The sequence below is a fragment of the Vespula vulgaris genome, chromosome 6 (genome assembly GCF_905475345.1).
Source record: "Vespula vulgaris chromosome 6, iyVesVulg1.1, whole genome shotgun sequence".
Classification (NCBI taxonomy): domain Eukaryota; kingdom Metazoa; phylum Arthropoda; class Insecta; order Hymenoptera; family Vespidae; genus Vespula; species Vespula vulgaris.
In genome coordinates this window covers 3,263,201-3,278,705 of record NC_066591.1, presented here as the reverse complement: position 1 = coordinate 3,278,705, position 15,505 = coordinate 3,263,201, and the positions used below count along the sequence as shown (strand labels likewise).

The window sequence follows — 15,505 nt, the reverse complement described above, 5'->3', positions numbered from 1 at the left end:
AACGATACTAAAACCAGATGATAACTCGAGTATTTCTCTCCTCGATTCTTTTATAAGATTAAATCGTTTCAAGATTCCTCTTTTATTTTTTTGCCTTAACTCTTTTCTTTTTTCTTTTTTCTTTCTTTCCTTTTCTTTCTTTCTCTTTCAACTGCTAGTAATATGTCATTGATCGTTCGTCGTAGCTCGACAATATTAATATTTTTTGATGATCGGAGGAACTAAAACGAAAAGAAAAAAGGAGAAGAGCGAGACGTTTAGAAAAAAGTTATTTTAAAGTCCTGTAACCTTTTTGTAATTTTTTTTTTTTCCTTTTTTTTGTTCAAATACTTTTTTCTTTCTCTCCCTTTTTCATCAGTAAATAACAAAAGTGTCGAGCCGTGTTCTCATTTAAAAAGGATTGTTCTTCTAAAAGTTTTCCATTTGCAGTTAATTGCAGGCTGGCTTTTTTTTCTTCCTTTTCTTCCTTTTTTCTTTCTTCTTTTTCCTTTTTTTTTTCAAGCAAATTACGTTGATTCTCTTTGCGAGTTTTCATTTCGATTACTTTCCTTCTGTGTTCCCATTTTATTCTTTCTTTCTTTTTTTTTCTTCTTCGTTTTACTTTTTTTTTTATTTTAATTCTATTTCACCCCCTCCATCTCTCTCTCTCTCTCTCTCTCTCTCTCTCTCTCTTTTTGTCACTTTCAATTCTTTTTCTTTTATTTTAGTGAATCCATCTTTTTTCTCTATTCTTTTTTCTTCCTTTTTCCTATCTTTTTCTTTCTCAAATTCGTTCAGCCAAAGACAGCTTCCCTTCGATGTGTTTATTTCGAACGTGGAACGAGGAGTGAATAGGGTATCGACAGCAGGTGCGAGTTTTCTTCTCCTACCCTCTACGATCGTCTCGATGGAGGTTCCTTTATAGCTTAGGCATCGATATAAGAGCGACGTTGGTCGTGTTAGATCGTTCCAAGCCCATGTCACGTACGTTTAGTTCCAAGCATACTGTTTGCTTCAAGTATCGTTACGACTAGAACGTTAACTATCTCTTTTTTGCATATAAAAGAGAGAAAGAAAGAGAGAGGAGGAGAAATAGGTAGATAAAAAAAATTATATCATCTAATCTTTTTCAATAACGATCTTCAATAACATACATACATACATACATGCATATATATATATATTCGTCGCTGCTCTTGATAATAATTAATACCAAGCTTTTCTTTTCCTCTTTATATTTTAATACACGAATAAAAAAAATATCGTGCTCCTGAACGATTTTTAGGTGTTAACAGCACTGATTCATCTTTTAAATGTGATATCACGTATCGTACGTACGTGCTCATTTCGAATTATTTTCTTCGTTCTTCCGTTGAAAGAAAAAAGTGAACTCGCGTGAGAGATTTTTTAGAGTCTAGTGATAAACAACGTAGAGTGCCGGTTTGACGCGATAACGTCGAGATGTGAAAACTATGTAATATTGTGTTGCGTGTTGGTTCGAGATTAATAAAAGATATAAGAAAGTAAAAGAAAAGAGAGAAGTAGAGACAGAGAAAGAGACAGAGAGAGAGAGAGAGAGAGAGAGAGAGGGGAGAAAAAGGAAGGAAGAGAGAAGGAGACAGAGAGAGAGAGAGAGAGAGAGACAATATTAATAATATTTCCATCGTCATCCATATTCGTACGTGAAAGAAGAAGAAAGAAGACAGATTTTTGGAGGTTCGCGATATTTTGTGCGTCGCTCGAGGCAAGAATATACGAAGATAGAAGAGGATAGAGTCATCAAGAAGAGCGATAGTGTGCTAGAAAGAGACAGAGAGCAGAGAGAGAGAGAAAGAGATAGATAGATAGATAGAGAGAGAGAGAGAGAAAGAGAGCAGAGAGAGATAGAAGAGGATCATAGAACGAACAGGTTAGTTCATAGACACGAAACTTTCGTCGATTTACGCTTACTCTCGCAGAACGATAATTCTGATTTAGAAGCCTCGAGATAACGCTAACGTATTTCCATCCTTTCCCTCTCCCCACCCCAATACCCCCTTTTCCCTCCACCCATTATTCCTTTTGTAGCTTTAGGATCTATAATAACACGTGTAATTCTCATAGTGAATTCTCTCTTATCTCGTCTCGAGCATCTATGTTTCTTGTCACAAGTCGAACGCGTATTTTTTTTTCTTTTCTTCCTTTTTTTACGACGTACTCCATTCTTTTTTTGTTTCTTGTTTTTCTGTTTCTTATTGTTTCCTTTTTTCTTCTTGCTCTGTTTCTTTTTCTTTTTCTTTCGCGAGATAGTCTATATTCGCGATTACTTTGAAGTCGTTTTGTTTTTAACGAAATACAGAAGGAGAGAAAGAAAGAGTGAGAGAGAGAGAGAGAGAGAGAGAGAGAGAGAGAGAGAGAGAGAGACAGAGACAGGACTCTATCGTTCTCTCTTTAACGTGATACCACAAATTCGTTCATTTTAATCGAGCCACCCAACCCTACTTCTCTGCCATCGTCGTTCGTACCTCGAAAATCGATTGTATTTTCGCGTCGATGCATGGATAATTCGCGATAAAACTATTATATCGTATCGTATCGTGTCGTATCGTATCGTATCGTATCGTATCGAGTTTGTGCATGTGCATATGCCAGCATATGCGTGCATGCGTACGTTCATGCGTTCGTTGGTGCATTCGTTTGTTCTTTCGTGCGTTCATGCGTTCGTGCGTGCATGCGTGCGTGTGTGCGTGTGTGCGTGCGTGTATTATTGTTGTCGTTACTTTACAAATAAATTATGCGTTTAATGTCGCCCTTCCAATCTTTCGACATCAACGGCTACGTAATCGTTTATTTAGAGAAAACTCGTTGGAAATCATAGCTTAATATAGTTTGCATAAATTATTGTATTATTATATATATATTTCTTTCTTTATTTATTTATTATAGAATAATATCATTTAATGAATTATGTTTAGTACGGAGCTCTTATATATATTTTTTCCATACGACAAATGATTTTGAAGTTATTGCTAATATAACTTGGATCAAATGTTTCTAACCGATTTCATAACGAAGATCAATCATTCCACAATCTTTTTTTTTACGATAATAATGTAATTTTAGAATGTGAATTACAAGCTCGCTTTGCATACGATCTTTAACAAGAATTGATAAAAAGATAATTTGAAGAAAATTATCCAATCGATTTTCATTGTAAAATCATGTAGAAACTTTTTGCGTATTCTATATTTATATTAGTTATCTAATGTTTTATATAAGATTAAAAAACGAATAAAATTTTATATCCCAATGTAAAAGAGATCGTAGCTATCATGTTCGAATAGTATATAGCTCGTAATTTTCGTGATTCGTCTAACGAAATATAATCGAAAATAAAGAAGAAATAGGAAACGTATAAAATAAATAAATAAATAAGTAAATAAATAAAAGAAATAAAAAATAGTACTCTCGAAGACAACGGGTTGGCGATGCAAGAGAGAGAAAGAGAGAGAGAGAGAGAGAGAGAGAGAAACAGAGAAGAAAAAGCATTTATTTTTATAATTTTTATTCTCTCTTGTGGCGTACCGCAACCGAATTTATTTTCAGTGCGTTTGTCTCTAAAAATTACAAAGAAAAATGAAGAGAGAGAGAGAGAGAGAGAGAAGAGGAAAGGTCAGTGAATCGTTTTTGTGCCAAGAAGGAAAATTGCACGCTCCTTATCTCGAGTCCCTCTTTTAAAAATTCCTATAGATTTGAGAAAAGAAAAAGTTCTGCCGGATGCTTTGGAATATTTATATCTGTTCGAAAAAAAGAGAACGAGAGAGAGAGAGAGAGAGAAAGAGAGAAATGAAATTATGCAATTTGTAATACGATCGTAAAACAAGAATCTCAATGCCTACGTTTCAATTAGATATAATTTTATATACGGGGAACATTGTAAAGGATAATAATCGAATATAACAATAATATTCATTATTCGAATAACAAGTATTATTCATTATTTATTTGTTACTTTTCTATATTTTTTTGATAAATAAATATATATATATATATGAATACACACTTACACATATGTATATATATATATACATACATATAAATAGATATTGATTTTTATACGTGATTAATTATCCAAACAAATAATGTGAATTAACGATTTTTCTGATTAATATATTTGTTCGTAAGAGTTTTACATACAAAAATAATTGTTCAAAAGTTGACACTCGTATGATATATTCGCATGATATCTATAATATGCATATATATATATATATATATATATATATATATATATATGTATTTTTTTTATTTTATAAAACATTTTTCAACTGTGACTATGATTCGAGAAATCGATTTTACGAGCATAGTACGCGTCAGGTAATCGAATCATGGTTCCTCGAGAAATGGACGACACTTCCTATATATCGCAAAAGCACGTACCTACTTGTATATACGTATATACATGACTTAAACATATACTAGCTATACATACATACGTATGTATATATATATGTATATATATATATACATATATATATATATATATATATATATATATATATATATACACGTATATAGGAATTGAGTTTCCCGATTTATTGCTTCTCTCGTAGAGAAGCTTCTCTCTCCATGGAGATAAAAATGAAAGGCGAATATTAAATTTTCACGATACATCTCCATTCCCCTATTCATTTCTCGAGAAAAATGTTAATCACGTACGAATGATGTCCAACGACTCGACGTATCGAACGTTCATATTTTTTTCCTTCCTTCTTTTTTCTCCCTCTCTCTTTCTTTTTTTTCCTCTGTTTTTTCTTTTTTTCGGATATGTGATATAAAAAATTCAGGAAATATCACATTCCGCATTTTATTCGAGAAGAAAAAGTCGCGTCGTTTCCTATTTATTCGAGAAAAATGATTGGTTTATTTCTTTCGATCGTCGAAGTGAGTAAGGGTAAAACTGAAGCGGTGGCGAATCAGAGAAAGGGCGAAGGGGATGGTCGTGCGTGAGGACACGTTTGTTCTATAAGATTAGCGAAAGAGAAAGCACGATGTCACGAACACGATATCGATCGATCGAACGAACGAACGGATCAAATTGCAAACATCGACAAATTTTAGTAAGGAACAAACTTTCTTGGGTATTATTGGGATAATTTTGAAAAAAAGGAAAGAGAAAAGAAAAGAAGAGAAAAGAAAGAGAACAGGGAGAAGGAAGACACTTTTCCGAAGACGAAATTTGTTTCTTCTTTTTCTTCTCACGTATCATTCGCGATGATAAGTGGAAGGGGATGAGCAAAAAAATGGAAACACCAAATGGAGATATATAAAAAGAAAAGAAAAAAGAAGAAGAGGAAGAAGAAGAAGAAGAAGAGGAGGAGGAGGAAGAGGATGAAGAGGAGAAACAAAATAAGAATAAATAAACAAACAAAATGAAGGAAAAACAAAAACGAAGTTTAGGAAAAGAAATAGTCAACGGGAGTTCGAGTTTCGCGGCGCCACGGATTTTTCTTTTCGAATTGAAGTACGCTCTTCGACTCCACCTCTTCGATGCTCTTTGCGCTCTCTCTATTTTCTATTAACGGCGTTTGGTGTGAGTAAGTCGACGTAGAATGAGGGAAGGAGGGGGTGGGTTTAGGGGTGATGGTAGTGGTGGTGGTGGATAACCCAGGCACTCCGTGAAACAAGGACCTTCTTCGAAGCCTCTGAACTTGTGAAACTCGTCAGCGTTGGAAAGAGAAAAGAAGAGAGAAAGAGAAAGAGAGAGAGAGAGAGAGAGAGAGAGAGAGAGAGAGAGAGGGAGACGAAGTTGGATAACAGTACGTTTTCTAATTACGAGCAACAAAGAAGATAATGTACCTAAGCTCGCGTTATGCTTCCCTTAAGGAAGACAATGGAAACTTTCTCTTTTCGAAATCCGATTTATTTGGTTGGTATCACATCGTGTTAAATAATTAGTTAATTTCGGAGAAATTAGAGACACGGGCCGTTTGAAATATCTTATTTCTTATTTGTTTAATATTTCAAAGGTTTGGCACATTTTAATATTTCTTTGTAACATAATTCTACGATTGAGATAATTATTCTATCGATTTAAGAAAATTATTTTGTTATTGCATTATTTATTTATATTGATATTGCATTGTAATTATTTTGTATCGCATTTGTAATGAATTGTAATAGATGTCATTCGCGATATTAATGACTTCATTGTTATAGATTTGCTTTTTGAAAATGTATCGATTTTGAAAATATATATTATTAATATTGCATAATTTTTGGCCGTAATTTTAGTTAATATGAAATTGCAAAAATTGATTGACTTTTATTTTGTTTTTCTTTCTTTTTTTTTTCTGATGAGTAGACGCGTACTTGTATGTAAAAATTTGCAGGTGATATTAAAAAATCGTTAATCCGTCTTTCTCGAGAATTTAGAGGAAATGTTCGTAGACTTTTAGTAGTTTTACAATATGGAAAAATAAAAAAAAATTAGTTTATAATGTCTCGATAAAAAGTTAATTGATTTTTCAAATTATCTAGAAACTTTCTGGCTTCATATTCATTAACATTTACATATACATACATATACATTTATACACATATATTTACGTATTATATTATGTCGAAGATAAATTGTTGCTTCGATTACAGAATACATCGCATTAACGTGAAACTGAAGCTGAAGCAGCGAAATATTTACAGCTTTTGCTTTATACAGCTTTTAATACGATCCGGTTATGCTTTTATGCTTTCACGTCTTACGGATCTTTGATCAGTGAGGCCCTTGCGACTATTTTAGTCTCATAACGTTCTATCGTTGTTATATTTATGAGAAGCTTTTGTTCGAGCTCATATTATACATATATGTTATACCCCATTTCTGTATTTTTCAAGCGCCCCAGTTAAAACTACTAACAAAGACGATTCGAGCGTACCACCTTCAATTCTGAATCGTAAATATGCACTTTGCGCGAGAAAATAACCAACGGTACGGTAATTTTCTCTTTCTTTCTTTCTCTCTCTTTTTCTCTTTTGTTTTTTTTCTATTTTCTTTCTCTCTTTTTTCTTGTTTCTTTCTATTGCTTTCTTTTCTTTTTTGTTGTCGAGCTTTTACAAATATTAATTGGGAATTAAAAGCGCCCTTTGATCACGTAATTCAACAATTCTATTATATTTTATTCTAACGTTTCACATATATATATTAGTTAAATCAGTTATATCTCCGGCTTTTAAAGAATTACAAATCCTATTGTACTTTATCATTAGCATTGGGGGTTTTACGAGGGCGCGAAAGAATATTTAACGAAAATGAATTTTCCAACAGCTTTTCGTCACCAGACCGCGAAAACTTTCTGTCCTTAAAAGGCTTCGTTAGATGAGTACCTACGATATAGAAAAATGAAAAAGAAAGATAGAAAGCTAAGAGAGAACGAGTGAACTTTTCAAATGGTATATTTTATTACTAACGCATCTAAATAATAATTGATTTTAACGCCGGAAACTCGTTTTAATGATATTTCTATTACATTATTTTTATCCACACGTGCGCATAAATTCGTACATACAGGGGATGGACCGATTTTCTTTCTTTTTCTTTTTTTTATTTTTAGATTGTAAAACTACAAATCCCAAGAAACTTTTTTTTTTTATAATCTGAACAAAAATTAACCTAAGAAAGATCTTGTAATTGATTTATAAAATTGCTTCAAAACTTCTGGCTCAACTAGGAACTTTTGGTCCACTTTACCTATATATATATATATATATATATATATATATATATATATATATATATATATATATATATATATTTCATATTGACGTCGTAGAATTGAACGAGATTACGTATAAAACGCGAGTAGACAGAGTCTGCTTTTGATCTAACGACGACAATAAAAAGTTCTAACGGTAGCGCCGAGAAAGGAATAAAATTGCTACTAAATTTATGATACTAGGAGACGTAAGTAAAGGGATAGTTGTTCGTATCATATCTGGTAAAATGAAAGAGAAAGAGAGAGAGAGAGAGAGAGAGAGAGAGAGTGAGTGACGGTGATGGGAAGAGAGGAGATGGGGGTTAGTAGTTCTGATAAAAATGACGGTTTTCCATCCCTAAAGTGTGACTAATAAAAAAGGGATTATGCTTGGGAAGATGCGACGATAAGAAGAAGAAAAAGAAGAAGAAAAGAAGAGAGAATAATAATAATAATAATAATAATAATAAGAAGAAGAAGAAGAAGAAGAAAAAGAGACGAGAGAGGACAGAAAATGTTCGAAAGAAGAGTCTAAGAGTAAACGAGATGAGCTTCGAGAAATTATGCATCGTTCAGATTAATGAGGGTTAGTTGAATGAAATTCGTTCGATATATGTAGGTACATATACTATATACACACGTATATATATATATATATATATAGATCTAGTTAAGTATAATTATATATTTAGTCACGTAGTACATATATCGGGAAAGTCTGCTTTAATTATACACGTGGGTCGATAAAAAAGATCAGCCAAGCTTAATTACGAAGCGATATTAAAACGGATCGAAGATTCACCGAGATAAGGGAGAAAAAAAGTATTTTCGTAACAAACGAAAATGTCCACCGTTTAGGTTTTTTCTTTTTTCTTTTTTTCTTTTTCTTTTTTTTTTTTTTTTAATGCAAAAATAAGTACAAAGATAAGTCGGGATAAAAGTAAGAAAAAGGAATCTGCGATAATGTCCCTACTTACTTAGGGTTTTCGTTGTAACAAGTTGGAAAATGATCGACCGTGTTATTTCAAGAGCATGATCTTTTTCGTAGAATACGACGAATACTTTGCAAGTTTAAACTGTATTTCCCATCTCATTTTCTCATTTTCTCATTCTCTTTCTTTCTCTTTTTCTCTTACTTTTTCACTATCTATCCGTCTATCTCTGTTTCTCTCACTTTTCATAGGATTCATGAAAGTTTCCCGAGGTGGGAGAAACAAGTGGAAGGTAGCAAGGCATTAAGACAACTAATTAAATATTTTATAGGAAGGGGAAAACCGTACAACTTCTCTTGTAAATCTCACGAGGTAGGAAAATCTCATGGCTCGTGCCTAACAGAACCAGAGAGGGAGAGAGAGAGAGAGAGAGAGAGAGAGAGAGAGAGAAAGAGAGAGAGAGCGTCTGGCTGCAACCGGGTGCTTTAATATAAATTCAAAAGTATTCGCTGAGCCTCCGAGTTAGAGTCCAGAAGGTGTTGTTACGTTCGTATCTACCTGGTACATCATCCTTCCTCGTTTTGCAATATTACTATACTTTCATTACAATCATTTATATACCTATATTATATATATATATATGCATTTAATTTATATTGTAGGTTGAAATAACATTATGGTAACAGAAACGAAAAAAAGAAATTATAAAATTATTTTCAAGAGATATATAATGTTTTATTTTTTTGATAAATCCCTTTATTTTCCTCTTTCGTTTGTAACATGAAATTCGAGTTAAAAGAAAAATAAATAAATGGGTGGAGAAAGTCAAAGCCAGAGAGAGAAAGAGAGAAAAATCGAGGACGATCATAAACATACGTTTTAATATTTTCCCATTCTGTTCAAAAAAGAGACAAATTATCGCTCGTAAAACCTTTTGTTTCTATACGAATAATATATTTCTTTGAATGGCGGTAGAGATCGAAACGAGGCGATCGTACACGACATGTAGACACATTTATTACGGCAGTCTGTTAGCAGCCAGACGCACCCTTTCTCGCAAGAGCAAGAGAGAGAGAGAGAGAGAGAGAGAGAGAGAGAGAAAGAGAGAGAGAGGGTGGACACTCCTTCGTATATCAATATAACTTCAAATTCGAAGAAACGATCGGATCCGTATAATTTAACAATTTCTTAAACATCAATGTCAAGAATTGAAATATCCGTTTTATCTAAAGAAAAAAGAATGATATTTCTAAATTCTATCAAAACGAAATAATATTACGATATTGTTTCACAATATTACTATATCACATGACAGAATACAATTTCAATGAACGGGCTATATTCTGAATCTCATAAACTTTATTTATACTCGAAAACAGGAATAGAGAAATTGTTTTTCTTCATTTTTATTATCTTTTTTTTTTTTTTCATTAACCATCGAATTTTAAAGAACGTTGCTGCTATTTATCGTAAAAATCAACAAAAAAAAGAGGGAGAGAGAGAGAGAGAGAGAGAGAGGAAGGGACTGAGAGAAGCAGATGTATTTCCGAAAATCTCTCAAAGCATCAAACGTACATACATACATACATGCCATATATAGTTTATAGCTATTGCTCGTTTAAATCTGGTATTTAACCATAAGGTCAAAGTTAAAGGACGAGTAGAGACGATGATGAAAATCAAGAGTCCAAGAGTAAGCAATAATGTCTCTAAATATCATCGACAGCGTTTCAGGATGCATAGAGTTAGAATTTACCATAGAAACGAAGATCCTGGTTACGTTATAATAAGCATGTAATTCATCTCCTTTCATATACATACATACATACATACATACATACATACATACATACATACACACACACACATATATATATATAATCTTCCTCTCTCTTTCTCTCTCCTTCTCTATCCATCCGTTTCTCCTTCACTTGAAGAGAACTTTGATAGGAGCTTAATCATCGGAAGGCGTATTCGTCTCTTGATTTTGATTATGCTCGAAACGGGCCGACGTGTTTTCAACACCTCCAGAATCTATATAGCTATCGGTTGACTGCTAAATATATTATGTCTATGGAGTAAGTATTCATATTAGTATTAGTAAGCTTTCACTAGTAGGTAGTAGGCTATCAGGGTATAGTATGTACTCGTTCAACACGCTAGTGTTTACCGCATTGCGAGATTATATCGTGGTTTATAGTGCACTGCAGCGAATGTTTAATGGAGTGATACAATAGCGAGGATATACGCTGCTAGCTTACATATCTAACCTACACCTTGTCCTAGAGACCTCTCTCTCTCTCTCTCTCTCTATACTCCCCTCTACCATCGTTACTTTGAACATAGCTATTCCACTGTCATTCCCGTCTATTGCTATTCGTAGCAATGGTATCGCCACGGTTACCGTTCACGACCTTAACTCTCGACACGGTTGTACTCGACAAAATATCATTTCCACCTGAAAGTTTCCGGTCCATGATAATTGTGTCACGACCTCTCTCTGGTAACATCGGACCGATGGATCGAAAGAGAAAGAGATCCCTAATTCGATAGAATTTTTCGTACTCAATGTTAACTTTTCGCTTCTCACATTTTTAATTGAGGTATATTATTCTTTTTGACAATTGGAATGTGATTCGAGTGTAATTATTGACTTTGTAGATAATTAGGATCAGAGCTTCGTGCAAAAAATATATATGAGATATTTGAGGATTGATAACCAGATGTAACACACCTTGATTTCTGATTTTCAAACAGGAATATGCTTTTTCTGGTTTAATTCGTCTCTGTTTTATTCAAAAGAAAAGTGAATTTTTTTCGTCATCGAGTAAAACGAAAGAAAACCATTTTTTTTATTGATTTTCAGTATGTCTTTATATGAGTATTAGGAAACTCCTTTTTTTCAGATAAGATTTGAACTTCGTGTGAAATGTGTCTGAAAATTTAGGACACTGAACGATTAAAATATTCTACCCACACAAATTTCTGAGTTTCAGATCAATATATTCCTCCTAGTTTTGTTCAAGTCAAAGTTTTATTGATAAAAGAAAAGAAAAGAAAAGAAAAAAAAAAGAAACAAACAAAAAAGGAAAAAGAATTGACTTCTCTTCGTTATCAAGCAAAATAAAGGAAGATGAGAATTTTCCATTGATTATCAGTTCATCTTTCGTAGGAATAGGAAAGTTTTCCTTTCAGCTAGGAAAAGTCGAAGAAGCTATGTATAAGAACGAGGATGAGATCTTTCAGGCCGATCTTGGATAGATTTTCGACGACTTTCGAGTTCGTCTTTGACTTTTTCATTCGTTGCCGATAAATAGAAGGAGAGAATCGTTATTCTTCTTTGGGAATAAGAGAGATAGGGATATACGTAGATAGAGAGAAAGAGAGAGCTAAAGACAGAGAGAGAGAGAGAGAGAGAGAGAGAGAGAGAGTAAGAGTACCTTCCCTTCTAATTTTCTTCGTGGAAAGTTGTTCGTTTGAACCATTTGTAAGAAGGTGTGCCATCAAGAAAGTTTCGTCCTTCCTTGTCGTCGTTTCTACGAAGTAAGACGAGGCGGAGAAGACGGTGAGACGCCATTCTCGCCTTTTCATCGGATCCATTCTCTCGCGCTCGAAGCGGAAGGAAATTTTTACCTCGGCCGTACGGTGGGTACGTGCTCGCCGGAAGGGTTCGCTACGGAATTGAAATTTTTATAGAAGGAATACATGCCCGAAGCGTTATCATCCACGACAAGAAGACCGAAACGTTAAGTGGTGCGGGATCGTAAAAAAAAAGAAAGAAAAAAAGAGAGAAAGAAAAAAAAAAGACAGAAAAAATGAAGAAAAGACGAAGTGGAAGTAGAAGTGAAAGGGGGAAAGAAAAGAAAAGGAAAGAAAGTACGTTCGTTATTTAAAATACCGAAAAGGGGTAGGAAAAAAAATCTTTTCTGTTAACGAAGACCAGGACGTATGTATGTATGTATGTATGTATGTATGTATTTATGTATGTATGTAGATAGATAAGTATCCCCTTGACAAGGTGACGCGATTGAAAGAGGAAATCCTAAGGACGACGGTGATATCAATGGTACGATATTAATAATAACATTTTTTTAATTCCCATGAAAATCATCGAGGGATTTTCGAATTCTCTTTCTTTCTCCTATTTTCTTTCTTTTCGTTCTTTTCTTATTTTTCTTCTTAACTAAGAAAGATAGAAAGAAATACATATATTATGATGTACTACGTATATAAAGATACAGATATACATACATACATATATATATATATATCACAATATATTACGTCTAGAAATATATATATATATATATATATAATTCTCGATTATATATACATATATATGTTGAATAGTCGACTAATAAAAAAAAGTTGGATCATTCGTGATACTTTTTCATTCGAAAAAACGAAAAAGAAAAAAGGAAAAGGAAAGAGAAAAAGGAGAAAAAAAGAAGAGAGAAAAGAAAGAAAAATATAAAAAGTGAGGAGGAAAAAAGAGGAGAGTGGGTGGGTGGTTGGGTGGTTGCATGGTGGAAGGAATGGAGGGGGGGAGTGGAAGGGAGGGGAGGGAAGGAGAAGGAGGAAAGGGATTTGACGTATTTGCCTGTTCGTGGCAACGCCAGGAGTTCTCGCCATTCCTAGAATAAAATTCGGAATTCCTGGCACGCTTTTCCCGTACCATCGGTGGCAACCTCCCGGAAGGGTAGTTTTGAATTTATTCCTTGGGCGCGAAAATACCTACTGGAAAGGAGAGAAGAGGAGAGAAAAAGAGAGGACAGGAGTACAGTGGAGAGAAGAGAGAAGAGAGAAGAGAGAGCATACAGTCAGACGTTGCTCTAGCGAAAAGCTTCGTCGTTTCTCGGAGATGGCTTTAATGGCTGGCTTACGCGAGAAAGCTCGGAGCTTGCGCGTGAAGAATTCTCGACGGTCAATTTGGTACGCTGACTTTGTCGAGAAAAATGGAAAAACGAAGAGACGAAAAGCTAAAGCTTTAGTTGCTGATACTATTTCGAAATCCTTCGTATGAGATCTAGCTTAGGCTGGACTCCTTTGCGATAAAACTGTTTTTATTTATTTTTTTTTTTTTAATTCCTTTTCCCTCTTTTTGTTACGATCATTCCCTTTACGATTATCTTTAATGAGAATTTGCTTTGTTTTTTATTAATCGCGATATCGAGTCGGTGCGATTAAGTAAAAGTGTAGATAGACATTTATATGCAATAATCGAGAGGTAATAGGTACCGTATGTTTCAAAGATTTTTCGAGTATCATGTATTTGTATTAGACGTATAAATATATATATATATATATATATATATATATATATATATATATATATATATACGGAGGTCGATTACTGAGGTGTTCGTTCTTGGTGATTTTTGTTCGAATGAAGTAACGAGTGCTTTTGACCACTTGGAAAGTCCTTGAATGAGTGAAAGAGCACGAGAGTGAGAAAAACAGAGAGAGAAAGAGAGAGAGAGAGAGAGAGAGAGAGAGAGAGAGAGACAAGTATTACATCGTGATTTGTAATTTTCCAGAGATCCGGAGCACCACGTACTTTTTTCCTCACCTTTTCCTCGTGAATCGAGCCACGTAACGGGAAATTATGGTACGCATTCCATTAAACTTTGCGACAGAGATTAAAACGTACGATCACGAGCGACTCGTATCGTCTCTCTGTCTCTGTCTCTCTCTCTCTCTCTCTCTCTCTCTCTCTCTTCCTCTTTCTCTACCTCTAACCTTTTCCCATCCAACACATGCCTACACAACCAATGGCGATGATGTTGAACGTACATGAGATCCATCGAGACTTCACAATGATAAAATTAATGTTTAATGTCTTTTAGATGTCTCATAAGTTGGAACACCATTTTTATTTTTCTTTTTCCAAGTTACAGAAGTAAAGTAGAAAAAGGGAACTTAAATTACTTTTTCTTTCTTATTCTTTTTCTCTTCCTCCTTTATGATCTTCTCTCCCCCGTTTTTGTTCGCGATCGTATTCATTGTATAATTCGATTATTTTTATTATGACTTTTAGTCGCGTAAAAAAGAAAATTGATGCAAAAATTAATTGATCGCATAAAAAAAATATATATATATTTTAGAGTTAATGGAAGGATTGTTTCAATATGAACCCTTCGATGCTTTCGTTAAGCTTACCCAGATTTTCAGTTGCCCCTCACTCTCTCTCTCTCTCTCTCTCTCTCTCTCTCTCTTTTTCTGTATCTCTCTCTCTTTCTCTCTCGCTCTAAAGGGTAACTCGAAAATTCGTTAATTGCAGCTTGAGCTACAACACGATGTTAATTTACCACGGACTAGTTTACCATGTGTACGTGTTACTCCGTGTGTGCAGATACGGCACGAATGCTTTTACAAGAAAATTCGAGTCTCTCCAAGTTGTTCCTTTTTCGCAGTGTTAGTTTCCTTAACACGTTTTAATTTTAAAATCGTTGTAGATTGTTGGTGGTTTCGCATCGAGTTAACAAGCGTAACAATACTTTTCTTTTTATTTCCTCTTTTTTTTTCTTTTTTCTTTTTCTTTCGTTATATCTTTCTTTCTTTCTCTCTCCTATTAACTTAACCGCGAAATTGCGAACGAATTCGAATAGAGAATAACGAGGCTAAGTAATTTATACGAAATATCTAACTCGAATTACCTTTTATCTCAGGATGGAAATCTTAGAAAATAGCTTAGGATAGAAGTAAAACGATTCTCTCTTAAGGATTTACGAACATCTGTGCTGAGTTTCGTGGTAGCACGGGCAAGCGCTGAGCCAGCTAACGTTTAAACCTTTTAGAAACACACTCGTAGTATATCTCTTTTCGATATTGACAGAACGACGGTAATGCGAATTTCAGTTCCTA

At 34.0% G+C, this 15,505-nt stretch overlaps 1 protein-coding gene across 6 annotated transcripts in view; it reads left to right on the top strand.

Annotated features, from left to right (window-relative positions):
• Positions 1-15,505, top strand: part of LOC127064485 (lachesin) — a 183,403-nt gene that overhangs the window by 1,620 nt on the left and 166,278 nt on the right. For 4 of the 6 annotated variants that reach the window (XR_007781726.1, XR_007781725.1, XM_050995598.1 and 1 more), the window contains exon 2: positions 1,265-1,888. The exons of 1 other annotated variant lie outside the window; for it this stretch is intronic. The gene's annotated coding sequence lies outside the window, so the exon portion shown is untranslated. Of the gene's footprint in view, positions 1-1,264; positions 1,889-14,178; positions 14,250-15,505 lie in introns of all 6 variants that reach the window. One more of the 6 variants, XM_050995600.1, reaches the window with a different exon arrangement.